Source organism: Heterodontus francisci, chromosome 26, assembly GCF_036365525.1.
Source record: "Heterodontus francisci isolate sHetFra1 chromosome 26, sHetFra1.hap1, whole genome shotgun sequence".
NCBI classification, from domain to species: Eukaryota; Metazoa; Chordata; class Chondrichthyes; order Heterodontiformes; family Heterodontidae; genus Heterodontus; species Heterodontus francisci.
The window spans coordinates 43,130,821-43,145,253 of NC_090396.1; the positions used below are offsets into that span (position 1 = coordinate 43,130,821).

The 14,433-nt window shown below is 42.5% G+C and overlaps 1 protein-coding gene across 2 annotated transcripts in view; it reads left to right on the plus strand.

Annotated features, from left to right (window-relative positions):
• LOC137384291 (alpha-1,6-mannosylglycoprotein 6-beta-N-acetylglucosaminyltransferase B-like) overlaps positions 1 to 14,433 on the plus strand; it is a 994,997-nt gene that overhangs the window by 394,202 nt on the left and 586,362 nt on the right. The gene's annotated exons all lie outside the window — the stretch shown is intronic.

A 14,433-nucleotide genomic window follows, 5' to 3' on the forward strand; every position in this document is an offset into this window, starting at 1 on the left:
TACAGGGAGTGACTAATTAATCTAAAGGTAAGTTGTGGCAGGAGAGCTCGCACCTGTGATATGCTCCTCCTGTGCTATGTGGGAAATCAGGGGCGCTTCCAGTGTCCCTGACGACCGTCTGTGCAGGAAGTGTATCTATCTGTAGCTACTGGCTACCTGTATTATGGAGCTGGAGCTGCAGGTGGTACACTGTGGAGCATCCGTGATGCTGAGGACGTCGTGGATAGCATGTTTGGCGAGGTGGTCACACCGCAGGTAATGGCTGCACAGGCAGATAAGGGATGGGTTACCACCAGGTGGAGTAGTAGGCGCAGGCAGGTAGTGCAGGAGTCCCCTGTGGCCATCCCCCTCTCAAACAGATATACTGCTTTGTATACTGTTGGGAGGGATGGCCTCTCAGGGGAAAGCAGCAACAGCCACGTTCATGGCACCACAAATGGCTCTGCTGCACAGCAGGGAAGGAAAAAGACTGGGCAAGCCATTGTGATAGGAGATTCAATTGTAAGGGGAACAGACAGGTGTTTCTGTGGCACAACCGAGACTGCAGGATGGTATGCTGCCTCCCTCGTGCGAGGGTCAAGGATGTCTCGGAGTAGGAGCAGGACATTCTGAAGGGGGAGAGTGAACAGCCAGTGGTCGTGGTTCATGTCGGTACCAATAACATAGGTAGAAAAGTGGATGAGGTCTCGCAAGATGAATTTAAGGAGTTAGGAGCTAAATTAAAAAGCAGGCCCTCAAAGATAGTGATCTCAGGATTACTTCCTGTGCCACATGTTAGTGAGTATAGGAACAGGAGAATAGACCAAATGAATCCATGGCTGGAGAAATGCTGCAGGAGGGAGGGATTTAGATTCCTGGGACATCGGGACCGTTTCTGGGGAAGGTGGGATCCTGTACAAGCGGGACGAGTCACACCCAGGCAGGACCAGAACCAATGTTCCTGCAGGGACATTTGCTAGTGCTGTTGGGGAGGATTTAAACTAGAATGGTAGGGGAATGGGAACCTGAGCAGGGAGACTGAGGAGGAGGAAACAAGGATACAAACGAAAGACAGGAAACAAAAAGGCAAAAGTGGAAGGTATAGAAATCATGGGCAAGAAACAAATAGGGCCATAATGCGAAATAATGCTAAGTTGACTAAGAATGTTAAAAAGACAAGCCTAAAGGCATTGTGTCTCAATGCGCGGAGTATTTGCAATAAGGTAGGCGAATTAATGGTGCAAATAGATGTAAATGGAAACGTTATAGTTGCGATTACAGAGACATGGCTGTAGGGTGACCAAGGATGGGAACTGAACATCCAAGGGTATTCAATATTTAGGAAGGACAGGCCAAAAGGGAAAGGAGGTGGAGTAGCATTGTTAGTAAAAGAGGAAATCAATACAATAGTGAGGAAGGATATTAGCTCAGATAATCCTGATGTGGAATCTGTATGGGTGGAGCTAAGAAACAACAAGAATTCGTTGGTGGGGGCTGTATATAGACCCCCAAACAGCAGTGGTGATGTAGAGGATGGCATTAAACAGGAAATTAGGTGCAACTGTAATTATGGGTGAATTTAATCTACATATAGATTGGACAAACCAAATTAGCAATAATACTGTAAAGGAGGAATTCCTGGAGTGTGTATGTGATGGTTTTTTGGACCAATACGTTGAGGAACCAACTAGAGAACAGGCAATCCTAGACTGGGTATTGTGTAATGAGAAAGGATTAGTTAACAATCTTGTTGTGTGGGGTCCCTTGGGGAAGAGTGACCATAACATGATAGAATTCTTCATGAAGATGGAAAGTGAGAGAGTTGATTCCAAGACTAGGGTCCTGAATCTAAATAAAGAAAACTATGAAGGTATGAGGCGTGAGTTGGCTATGATAGATTGGGGAATGTTACTTAAAGGTTGACAGTGGATAGGCAATGGCTAGCATTTAAAGAGCGCATGGATGAATTACAACAATTTTCATTCCTGTCTGATGCAAAATTAAAACAGGAAGGGTGCTCAACCGTGGCTTACAAAAGAAATTAGGGATAGTAACAGATCCAAGGAGGAGAAATATAAAATGGCCAGAACAAGCAGCAAACCTGAGGATTGGGAGCAGTTTAGAATTCAGCAAAGGAGGACAAAGGGATTGATTAAGAAGGGGAAAATAGAGTATGAGAGTAAGCTTGCAGAGAACGTAAAAAACTGACTGTAAAAGCGTCTATAGATATGTGAAGAGAAAAAGATTAGTGAAGACAAATGTGGTTCCCTTACAGTCAGAAACGGGGGAATTTATAATGGGGAGCAAAGAAATGGCAGACCAATTAAATACATGTTTTGGTTCTGCCTTCACAAAGGACGACACAAATTACCTCCCAGAAGTGTTGGGGAACATAGGGTCGAGTGAGAAGGAGGAACCGTATGAAATCAGTATTAGTAGGGAAATGGTGTTAGGGAAATTGATGGGATTGAAGGCCGATAACTCCCCCAGGTCTGATAATCTACATCCCAGAGTGCTTAAGGAAGTGGCCCGAGAAATAGCAGATGCATTGTTGGTCATTTTTCAAAATTCTATAGACTCTGAAACAGTTCCAACAGATTGAAGGGTAGCTAATGTAACCCCACTATTTAAAAAAGGAGATAGAGAAACAACAGGGAATTATAGACCGGTTAGCCTGACATCAGTAGTGGGGAAAGTGCTACAGTCCATTATAAAAGATGTAATAGCAGAGCACTTGGAAAACAATGACAGGATCGGACAAAGTCAATATGGATTTACGAAATCATGCTTGACAAATCTACTGGAATTTTTTGAGGATGTAACTAGTAGAATAGATAAGGGAGAACCAGTGGATGTGGTGTATTTGGACTTTCAGAAGGCTTTCGATAAGGTCCCAGAGAAGAGATTAGCGTGCAAAATTAAAGCACATACGATTGGGGGTAAGGTACTGACATGGATAGAGAATTGGTTGGCAGACAGGAAACAAAGAGTAGGAATAAACCAGTCTTTTTCCGAGTGGCAAGCAGTGACTAGTGGGGTACCGCAGGGATCAGTGCTAGGACCCCAGCTATTCACAATATATATTAATGATATAGATGAGGGAATTAAGCGTAATATATCTAAGTTTGCAGATGACACAAAGCTGGGTGGGAGTGTGAGCTGTGAGGAGGATGCAGAGAAGCTCCAGTGTGATTTGGATAGGTTGAGTGAGTGGGCAAATACATGGCAGATGCAGTATAATGTGGAAAAATGTGAGGTTATCCACTTTGGTGGCAAAAACAGAAAGGCAGATTATTATCTGAACTGCGATAGATTGGGAAAGGGGGAGGTGCAGCGAGACCTGGGTGTCCTTGTGCACCAGTCACTGAAAGTAAGCATGCAGGTGCAGCAGGCAGTTAAGAAGGCAAATGGTATGTTGGCCTTCATAGCAAGAGGACTTGAGTACAGGAGCAAGGGTGTCTTGCTGCAATTATACAAGGACTTGGTGAGACCACATCTGGAGCTTTTGTCTCCTTATCTGAGGAAGGATGTTCTTGTTATGGAGGGAGTGCAGCGAACGTTCACCAGACTGATTCCTGGGATGGCAGGACTGACGTATGAAGAGAGATTGGGTTGATTAGGCATGTATTCGCTAGAGTTTAGAAGAATGAGAGAGGATCTCATAGAAACCTACAAAATTCTGACAGAACTGGACAGACTAGATGCAGGAAGGATGTTCCCGATGGCGGGGGAGTCCAGGACCAGGGGTCACAGTCTAAGGATAAAGGGTAAGCCATATAAGACTGAGATGAAGAGGGATTTCTTCACGCAGAGAGTGGTGAAAATGTGGAATTCTCTACCACAGAAAGCAGTTGAGGCCAAATCATTAAATATATTCAAGAAAGAGTTAGATATAGTTCTTAGGGATCAAGGGATACGGGGAGAAAGCGGGAACAGGGTACTGATTTGGATGATCAGTCAGTGCAGGCTCGAAGGGCCAAGTGGCCTACTCCTGCTCCTATTTTTCTATGTTTCTATGTCAATAAGATTTGAAATTAGAATGGTCCTCAAGAATCCTATTCAATGTTCTCTCAAATGCCATCTCATCTGTGGGTAGTTTTAAGCAAGTTAAACCAATTTTTTCACCAAGTCCAAGATCTTTAACATAGCAAGTGGGAATACAGATGCAATAGTTTATGGTTAGAACAGATCCAAATTATGATGAGACAGTTAATTTCTTTCTATCCTGTCTCAGCACTTTTGCCAATTCCCTAACTGAACATAAATTACAGATTTTGCAAGAGCCAGGTGAGGTGAGAGTGTCTGCCCTTAACATCAAGGCAGCATTTGACTGAGTATTGACCAAGGAGCCCTAGCAAAACTGGAGTCAATGGGAATCAGGGGGAAAACTCTCCATTGGTTGGAGTCATACCGAGCACAAAGGAAGATGATTGAGGTCAATCATCTCAGCACTAGGACATCACTGCAGGAGTTCCTCAGGATAGTGTCCTAGGCCCAATCATCTTCAGCTGCTTCATCAATGACCTTCCTTCAATCTTAAGGTCAGAAGTGGGGATGTTCACTGATGATTGCACAATGTTCAGCTCCATTTACAACTCCTCAGATACTGAAGCAGTCCGTGTAGAAATGCAGCAAGACTTGGACAATCTCCAGGCTTGGGCTGATAAGTGGCAAGTAACATTCATGCCACACAAGTGCCAGGCAATGACCATCTCCAACAAGATAGAATCTAACCATCTTCCCTTGACAGTCAATGGCATTACCAGCGCTGAATCCCCCACTGTCAACATTCTGGGGGTTACCATTGACCAGAAACTGAACTGGAATAGCTATATAAATACCGTGGTGACAAGAGCAGGTCAGAAGCTAGGAATCCTGCGGTGAATAACCCGCCTCCTGATTCCCCAAAGCCTGTCCACCATCTACAAGGCACAAGTCAGGAGTGTGATAGAATACTCTCCACTTGCCTGGATGGGTGCAGCTCCAACAACACTCAAGAAGCTCAACACCATCCAGGACAAAGCAGCCCACTTGATTGTCACCCCATCCCCAAACATTTACTCCCTCCACCACCGACGTACAGTGGCAGCAGTTTGTACCCATCTACAAATTGCACTGCAGCAACGCACCAAGACTCCTTAGACAGCGCCTTCCAAACCTGCAACCTCTACCAATTAAAAGGGACAAGGGCAGCAAATGCATGGGAACACCACAACTTGCAAGTTCCCCTCCAAATCACACACCATCCTGACTTGGAACTATATCGCCATTCCTTCACTGTTGCTGGGTCAAAATCCTGGAACTCCCTTCCTAACAGCTCTTTGGTTGTATCTACCCCACATGGACTGCAGCGGTTCAAGAAGGCAGCTCACCACCACCTTGTCGGGCAATTAGGGATGGGCAATAAATGCTGGCCTAGCCAGCGACGCCCACATACCATGAATACATAAAAAAGAGCCAATTATTACAAAATGAAATGTTGTAACTATCTTTTGTGAGTTCCATTTTGAAAACTAGGCCTCTTGATCTTATGATGATGCCTTGGCTTGCATTTGTGATACTGAACTTCAGTGCTGATTAACACAATCCTTCTGCAGGAACATCCAAAGTCAATTAATATATTGACAATGTGCAAGCTTGATAAGTTCCTAATTAGCTTACCAAGCCAATTATTCAGTCAAATGGTAAATGATATGTGATACTGGATCCTTTCGGGTCATTAAACTGCTAAAACTAATTAAAATAGTGCTGAACTTTCACTTTGGGCTTTTTGGCTATCACAGATTTAATATAATCAAAATCAAACCTCCATTATATTGTTTCAATGGATACACAGAAGGCAATAGTAACATTTTAAAAGAACATTCTAGGCATTCACTAATCCCTTCCTTTCCAAGAATGTTTATATGTAACTTTTTCTATGTAGGATGGAAGAGCAAACCTGTGTCTGACAAGCCAAAAGACTTGCAGGTTGATAGGTAAATTGGCCATTATAAATTGCCCCTAGTATAGGTAGGTGGTCGGGAAATATAGGGACAGGTGTGGATGTGGTAGGAATATGGGCTTAGTGTAGGATTAGTATAAATGGGTGGTTGATGGTCGGCACAGACTCGCTGGGCCGAAGGGCCTGTTTCAGTGCTGTATCTCTAAACTAAACTAAACAAATTGAGGAAAGTAGTGCCTGACTGCATGGCTCAAATCTAGTTCTTGATGTGGCTAACTCTAAAATCAACCAAAATAAACTGATCCAAATTGTTGTAGAATCACTGAATGATTGCTAATAGGTCAATGCTTCCAACTCCGAGACAAATAAAATGTATTTTTGGAGACTTTATACTCATTGAAGTGAGGGCTCTTGTTACCTTACCCCCACAGTGGCGCAGTGGTTAGCACCGCAGCCTCACAGCTCCAGCGACCCGGGTTCAATTCTGGGTACTGCCTGCATGGAGTTTGCAAGTTCTCCCTGTGTCTGCGTGGGTTTCCTCCGGGTGCACCGGTTTCCTCCCACATGCCAAAAGACTTGCAGGTTGATAGGTAAATTGGCCATTATAAATTGCCCCTAGTATAGGTAGGTGGTAGGGAAATATAGGGACAGGTGTGGATGTGGTAGGAATATGGGATTAGTGTAGGATTAGTATAAATGGGTGGTTGATGGTCAGCACAGACTCGGTGGGCCGAAGGGCCTGTTTCAGTGCTGTATCTCTAAACTAAACAAATTGAGGAAAGTAGTGCCTGACTGCATGGCTCAAATCTAGTTCTTGATGTGGCTAACTCTAAAATCAACCAAAATAAACTGATCCAAATTGTTGTAGAATCACTGAATGATTGCGAATAGGTCAATGCTTCCAACTCCTCGACAAATAAAATGTATTTTTGGAGACTTTATACTCATTGAAGTGAGGGCTCTTGTTACCTTACCCCCACCCACCACACAGCCCCATGCCCCCATTCTGGCATCCAATGCTTGCACCAAGCATTCCTCAACCAGAAATAGCATGGATTAGATACACAGTAACAGTCCCTCAGCTCTTCATCGACAGTGTCTCTTAAACTCAATCTTAAAGTCAATCCCAACACACACACAGATTTCATGCATCACTGTTCAGTGTGCATTCCAGCACTTTCAGAAGTTCTTGGTAAGTATTGACTAGTCATTTATCATCCAGCTGGCAAATAATCATATCCATGTTGCATTAAAATAAATGTAAAGGTAGATGCCAATCCAAGAAAATTAAATACTGGATCCGTCGGCAAATGGATCACCCGCCTGGTTTTTTATAGATAGCTGCCTTGCATTTTGTTCTTTGTTCTATACTTTTACAGTTTTAAAATAAGTATTCAGACTATTTGTTTTTGTTAAAATAGCACTTGCATCATCTTTTGCTCTCCATTTTGCCTCAATCATTCACTGTTGCTTAGCTTTATACCTGAATTGGTTGTAAATTTTTCAACTCAAGTCCTGTTTTGATTTATGAATGTGTAAAGCTTCTCACCTCCACTGAGGTAAGGTTACATTTCCCTGTTTACTGCAGCTTCCTGGAGGCAGGATTCTTTGGCCTGGAGCAATTCGCAATCAAAACTCCCCCGAGCCATTGTTTTCCAAAATCGATTGGTTCAGCATTCTTTGTGAACTTAATTCTTCTTTTATTGATAGCAACTGTGAAAAGCAAAAAGGTCTCCTTTTTGTTATGCCACATAATATATTACAAAACATTTTTTCGCTGTTGCCTAACACACACACACGCAAAAGTTTGCAGTCTTTTCAGAATTACACATGGCAAATGACAACAAAAGAAAATATAATTTCAAACTTAAAGACTTAAACTGTTGCAAAAAAGAACAAAAAGACTTGCATTTATATAGTGCCTTTCGCAAATGCGGGGTGGCCCAAGTGCTTTACAACCAATGAAGTACTTTTGAAGTGTAGTCACTGTTGTAATGCAGGAAACGCAGGCACACAGCAAGCTCCCACAAAGCACAATGTGGTAATGACCAGATGGTCTGTGTTTATGATGTTGATTGAGAGATAAATATTGGCCAGGGGATAACTCCCCTGCTGTTTCAATTAGGGCTGAATTTACTAGCCCTCCTGTGTCAGGGGTTGTGGTGGGGGGGCCCGTAAAATACTTACGGGAGAGGCCCACCACGACCCCCAACGCCGAGAAGGCTCTGCCGCATTCGGCTGCAATGCCTTGGTGTGGCCCCCCACTGCCGCTCGGCTGTGGGGCCTTCATTTGCCTCATAAAATGTATGCTGATACTTGATAATTAACTTACCTGGACCTGGTGGCCGTCCCACGCCAATATTCCAGCCAGTGGCTGGAAATCCCGCGCCTTCTGATCCCCGTTTTGGAATTCAAGGCGCAACACTGGTAGGGAGGGAGGAGTTTAATTTTCAGATCGGGAGTGGGGGGGGGCGCGGGTAACGGAGGAAACATGGATTGAGGATTGGTTAACTCACAGAAGACAGAGAGTCAGGATTAAGGGTTCTTTTTCAGGTTGGAAAGACCTAACTAGTGGAATGCCACAAGGATCAGTCCAAGGGCCTCAATTATTTACTATCTATATTAATGACTTGGAGGAGGGGGCAGAGTGTAATATATGCAAATTTGCTGACGATACAAAAATAGGTGGGAGGGCATGTTGTGATGAGGACATAAGGAATCTGCAAGGGGATATAGATAAGTTGAGTGAGTGGGCAAAAACTTGGCAGATGGAGTTTAATGTGTGAGGTCATGCACTTTGGTAGAAAGAATAAAAAGGCAGACAATTATTTAAATAGCGAGAGACTTCGAAAAAATGCAGCACAGAGGGATCTGGGTGTTCTTGTGCATGAAACACAGAAAGTTAGCATGCAGGTGCAGCAAATAATTAGGAAGGCAAATGGAATTTCAGCCTTTATTGCTAGGGGGTTGGAATTTAAAAATTGGGAAGTCTTGTTACAACTGTACAGGGTGTTGGTGAGGCCGCACCTGGAGTACTGTGTACAGTTTTGGTCCCCCATATTTAAGAAAGGATATACTGGCATTGGAGGCAGTTCAAAAGAGATTCACTAGGCTGATTCCTGGGATGAAGGATGACTTATCAAGAACGGCTAAACAGGTTAGGCCTTTACTCATTAGAGTTTAGAAGAATGAGGGGTAATCTTATTGAAACGCACAAGATATTTAGGGGGCTTGACAGGGTAGATATTGAGAAGATGTTTCCACTAGTGGGGGAATCTCGAACTAGGGGACATAGTTACAGAATAAGGGGACACTCATTTAAAACTGAGATGCGAAGCAATTTCTTCTCTCAGTGGGTAGTGAATGTCTGGAATTCTCTACCCCAGAGAGCTGTGGAGGCTAGATCACTGAAAGTATTTAAAGAGGAGGTAGATAGATTTTTGAAATATCAGGGAGTTGAGGGCTATGAGGAGCTGGCAAGAAAGAGGAGTTGAGGTCGAGGGCAGATCAGCCATGATCTTATTGAATGGCAGGGCAGGCTTGAGGAGCCGAATGGCCTACTCCTGCTCCTATTTCTTATATTCTTATTGGCTGAGGGGATGGTGGGAAGGAGTTGAAGGGCAAAGGTCATAAAGTGTGGGGGTGAAAAGGCGGGACTGGTAAAAATGGTTTCTTGGGGGGTGGGGAGAGGGAAATAAATTTATTGGTTTATGATTGGGGGGGGGGGGGGGTAGAAGAGGGGTGTTGATCTGCACTTTAATGTTTTTATATAAATTCAAGGCAATGGTCACTTTAAAAATCAAAATTGCTGATAAGGGCTTGCAGCCCTTTACAAACAGCACTGGAACCCACAATCCACTGACCCAGCGGCAAGAGTGCTACCAACTGAACCACAACACATACCCCTGAAGTCTCACTTGGTTCCCTTCCTCTGCCTTGACACAAAATGTGGCATTCTTCCAAGCAGCTGTTTTCCTATTATTAACTTAACCAAGCTGCATCTACATACACATGCACCAGTTATAGACCAGTTGCCCGATTAAGTCACAAACAAGCAGGGTATTGTTTATCAGTGACTGAAGAAGTAAAGCTCTGTTTTATTACAAAGGACTCTGAGATGTTTTTACCATTATTTCGGGGATTTCATTACCAGTCCAAATCATTTACAAACAAGATGCATTGGTTTATTGAAAAAAAATCAAACAGTATTTTTATTAGATGGGATTTACTGCAGTTTTTACCAGTGTTTTGGAGATTGTATTTCATCATTCTGTTCATTTATCCGTGGAACACTTAAATCTTGCAAATGAACTTAGCAAGAAGCTCGCTGAAGGCTGCCGTACTGATGCAAGACTAACCTTAATACCTCACCCAGCCCTCATAGCATTGCTAGACAGATGATGGGGCTAGGAGTGGGGTTGTATATGTTAATGCTCTGAGTTTATGTGGCTGAATGGGGCAAATTATTGATCAGTTTAGTGAGGAAGTGGCCAGCTTATTTCTGACTCTTAGTATAAAAAACTTGATACTGTAATTAAGCACAAAGAGGACAATATTTAAAATCTCATGAGCTCAAAAATGCTGAAAAAATAAAGAGTAAAGGTTGATAATTATATCACGGTATTACAGAAGTCTCATTTAAAGCTGATTTCAGTCCCATATAAAATATAATTTACAGATATCTGCTAAATGATAATCATTGGAAATGTTTGATCAATCTGCCCATGGCAACAAAATTTTAATAGTGGCAATAAACTTGACAGCTTCCGAACCTGTGTGGAGTGATTATTAGCAGGTTTACTGTCGGTCATATTCTAATAAGTCTTTGGTAGGACATTGAGTTTTAGTCAGTGATAACAGTTTAGCCCTTAAGCATTCAGCTAATGTGGGGTAATTCATCTAACTGTGAAGCAGCTAGGTACGGCATGTTCTGTGACACAGCCAATAAACCTGAAACAGATCACGGCCAGAAGAGATAATGTGGCATTTAACCATGTTTATCTGTAAACCAAATTAAAGGATTTATCAGGCTAGATGTCAGCATTTCCTATCACACATCTTTATCATGGTAAAGAGTAGCATCAGGCGAACTTTGATACCAGGTTGATGAAGTTTTAAGAGGTATAGAGGGCAATTTTTAACTTTTGCCCAAATTTAGTTGTCAGCTTGGTGGAGCTGGCTGCTTGAAGCTAGTGTCAGGAGGTGCACCCCTATCAATTTGTCAGATGAAGAAATGGGCAAGTGGTAGTTGAAAATCGTCCCCCTTGTCTTTACCTTTTCCTCTCCCTCCCATTCCCAAAGGCATCATGTATTGTTTGAATGTGACAGCCATTTGGTATTTGCCAGAAGTGGCCAATCTTCACATGCCAACCAAAAGAGTGTCCAAAAATTATGCAAACATGTTGGGGGCAGAATCACAAGGAGACATATTCTTTCCCTCACTGAATTGTTCACACACCTGTATTTTCCAATGAGGGTTACTGGGTAGTAATTAACGGTGGACAGTCTAGCCAATTTCCCTAACCGACACACTCTGAAGCCAATTGTAGTATCCTTACTGCCACCCTGCCTGAGGTTAGCTAACTCAGCACAAGTTGAGAATTTAACCTGTGACTTTCCAGGTCCCTATGGTTTATCGCTACATTGGACATACACTTTCATTATTCCAGGCGGGGAAGGAAGTTGCAACTGTCATAAAACATTTTAATCCTTAGGAATCATGTATGAGCAATATGGCATTTTTCCAATCCAATAATGGGCTGAATTTTAACCTGCCAAGGTACGTGGGTGTCAGTGTATACAAGAGCTTAAAGAAGCTAAAAATGCTGATGTGTTGGAAAACAAGAAGGAACCCACCTATTTATGCATTTAACTCAAGCCGTCTTGTTAATGTCGGGGGAAACCCCTGTGGATAGGTAGGTCAGCAATTAGCATATGTTAAAAGGCAACTACCTGCCTCTTTTGTTTATTCTGGAAAGCCAATTGGGGACGAATGGTACTGGAGCCAATTTTTATTTACAGAGTGAAACATTACAAGCATACACCTCCTAATTCAATCACACCACAGTTTAATAAGTGTCTCTTTATATGTGCTCGTCAAACCCTAATTAATGACCACCACCTGCACATAATTAAACAATTGATATAGAATTAACAGATACCATTCTTTCTCTTCCATATTCTGTACAAAACATTACATTGCAAGATGTCCCGTCCTCTAGGACCCCTAATAATTTCTTTGTACAAGCATTTCTTTTTATAAAACAATCAGACAGTTGATGATTTGCATCCACCCATTTACTTTCAGAAATTGCTTTTCTATCCAGCATTTGTTTCAAGCCAAAAAGGTCAATGTGTAACCTTTTCTCACTCACACATTTTGTAGAGTGCACATTATTGAACAAGGAACAATTATCTACATAATATTCAATGGGTATACTATCTTCAGTCCACCCCTTGTGTAGCATCTCACTTAAAATATTTGACAAATAGAATCCCATATCCACTGCCTCCATGAGAGCCAGTGTTTCTGCAGCTAAAGTACTTTTAACAACATTTTTATTTTCTTAGCTTCCCAAGCTAATGGACAACATCTCACCCATGAAATATTATGAAACCAGCTGTACTTGAATATCCATCAGGAAGATTAGCACATGAAACATCACTAAAAATGAGTAGTTTCATGTTCTTTGGGTCACCCAAGCATGGAACTTAAGTATGCATTTCTCCAGATTAAATTTTTTTCAATGTTTTATTTGCCCTTAAAACATTCTCTACATTAGGGTGTTTCATAATAGTACCCAACTCCAACTCCCATCAAAACTAGCAACAGGTCGAGTCTGAGTGCACAACCAGTTTAACTGACTGATTAAGCTTCCATATTTCTCATTCTCTTCTTTAGGTATAACATCATCTTTCTGTGATGACCTATCATGATTAACAAGAATGGGAGTAACACTTTCTAACATTTTGTACGGATGCCTGCATCCAATATTTGGACCACTTTGAAATCCGGCAATCATTGAGTCCTTTATCTTTGTGTCTCCGTGGAATGTCCCATTTGTTCCACCAAGGCTGCAGGAAATGACTGTTTCCCAGGAATTCTTTCAAGGCGGCAGACATCTGATCTAACAGGGTCTCTCCCTCTGAGAACTGAACACCAGTTAGAACCGGAAGCCTGTCCATATGTGACACTTCAGCACAATCCAGAAATGTAAATGCTAGCACTGAATCAGCGATCTTTAAATTGAATTTCCTCAATCTTTAATACAGTCCATTAAAGTCCATGATATATTCCTCCACTGAATAACCATCTGTTTTCTGAAATCTATCAAAGTCATAGGTATTTAACTGATCATCATGTAATTTCACCCAAGAACTCGAATAGAAGATCCAAACCTTCATCAGTTTCCAAATGACAGACATCCAGCGCTCAAAATACTATTTTTCTAATTCTATTTCTTGTAGCAAGTGACAATGCCAATGCCATACCTTGTTTCCTCTTGGTAGAAATGTAACCCGTGTCCACATAACCACTTTATTTTCCCACTGGTCATATGGTTCAGACTCCAAGAGCATTGGAGGGTAACCATCCCCCAACAATTTACACTTGCTTTCTGCCATTTCACACAATGGCTACTGGTAGTGCTGTCTCCTTTCTGAATTATTTTTAGCTTCCAAACTTCACATTTAGGCAACCAATCTCTGCTACCATATTCTATTCCAGAAAGCCAGTTGGTGAAGGATAGAACTGGAGCTAATCTTTACCCAGTCTTACATTTACTCACAGAATGAAATATTATGAGCATACAACCCTTAATTCAAACACACCACAGTTTCAGTAAATGTCTCTTTATATGCGCTCAAGTGAAGCCCCCAATTAATGCTCTCCATCTGCATATAATTAAACAATTGACAAACAATTACCATTTTTAACCTTGGTTACTGGATTTAGCTGCCAGCGCATGGGTTTTCCGGACAGTCTGAAACCAGTCGTTGAATGAGGTGAGAGGACAATGGGGATTGACGGGGCTGAGCAATTCGCAGGCTGGAAAGCCCTCAAATACTGAGATTTGGCAGCTGCTTCTTTGCCTAGGCGAAAGGCGTTTGCTCACAGGACTTCTGAAAGTGTGCTTTCACTGCTTTGGAGGTGATTTCCAAGACTTGGGAAGATCATTTTTGCTACCTTGGACTTTATTGACTTTGATCTGGACTTCCCAGCTGTCTGCCTTCTCAGCAACATGTGGCTGGTAGTGCAGTTCTACTTTGGACCTCTGGTGAGAAACAAGAGGAGTATCACCAGAAACACCACTAGCTGCAGGAGCAGCTGCTGCTTTCTCCTCAGCCACTTGCTGCTCCACAGGACAGTGGGGATAAACACAGAGCTCTGACTCATGTGAGGCAATTCCCCCAAGGGTACATACGAGCATAGGAATTAGGAGCAGAAGTAGACCATTTGGCCCCTTGAGCCGGCTCTGCCATTCAATAAGATCATGGGTCATCGTTTGCGT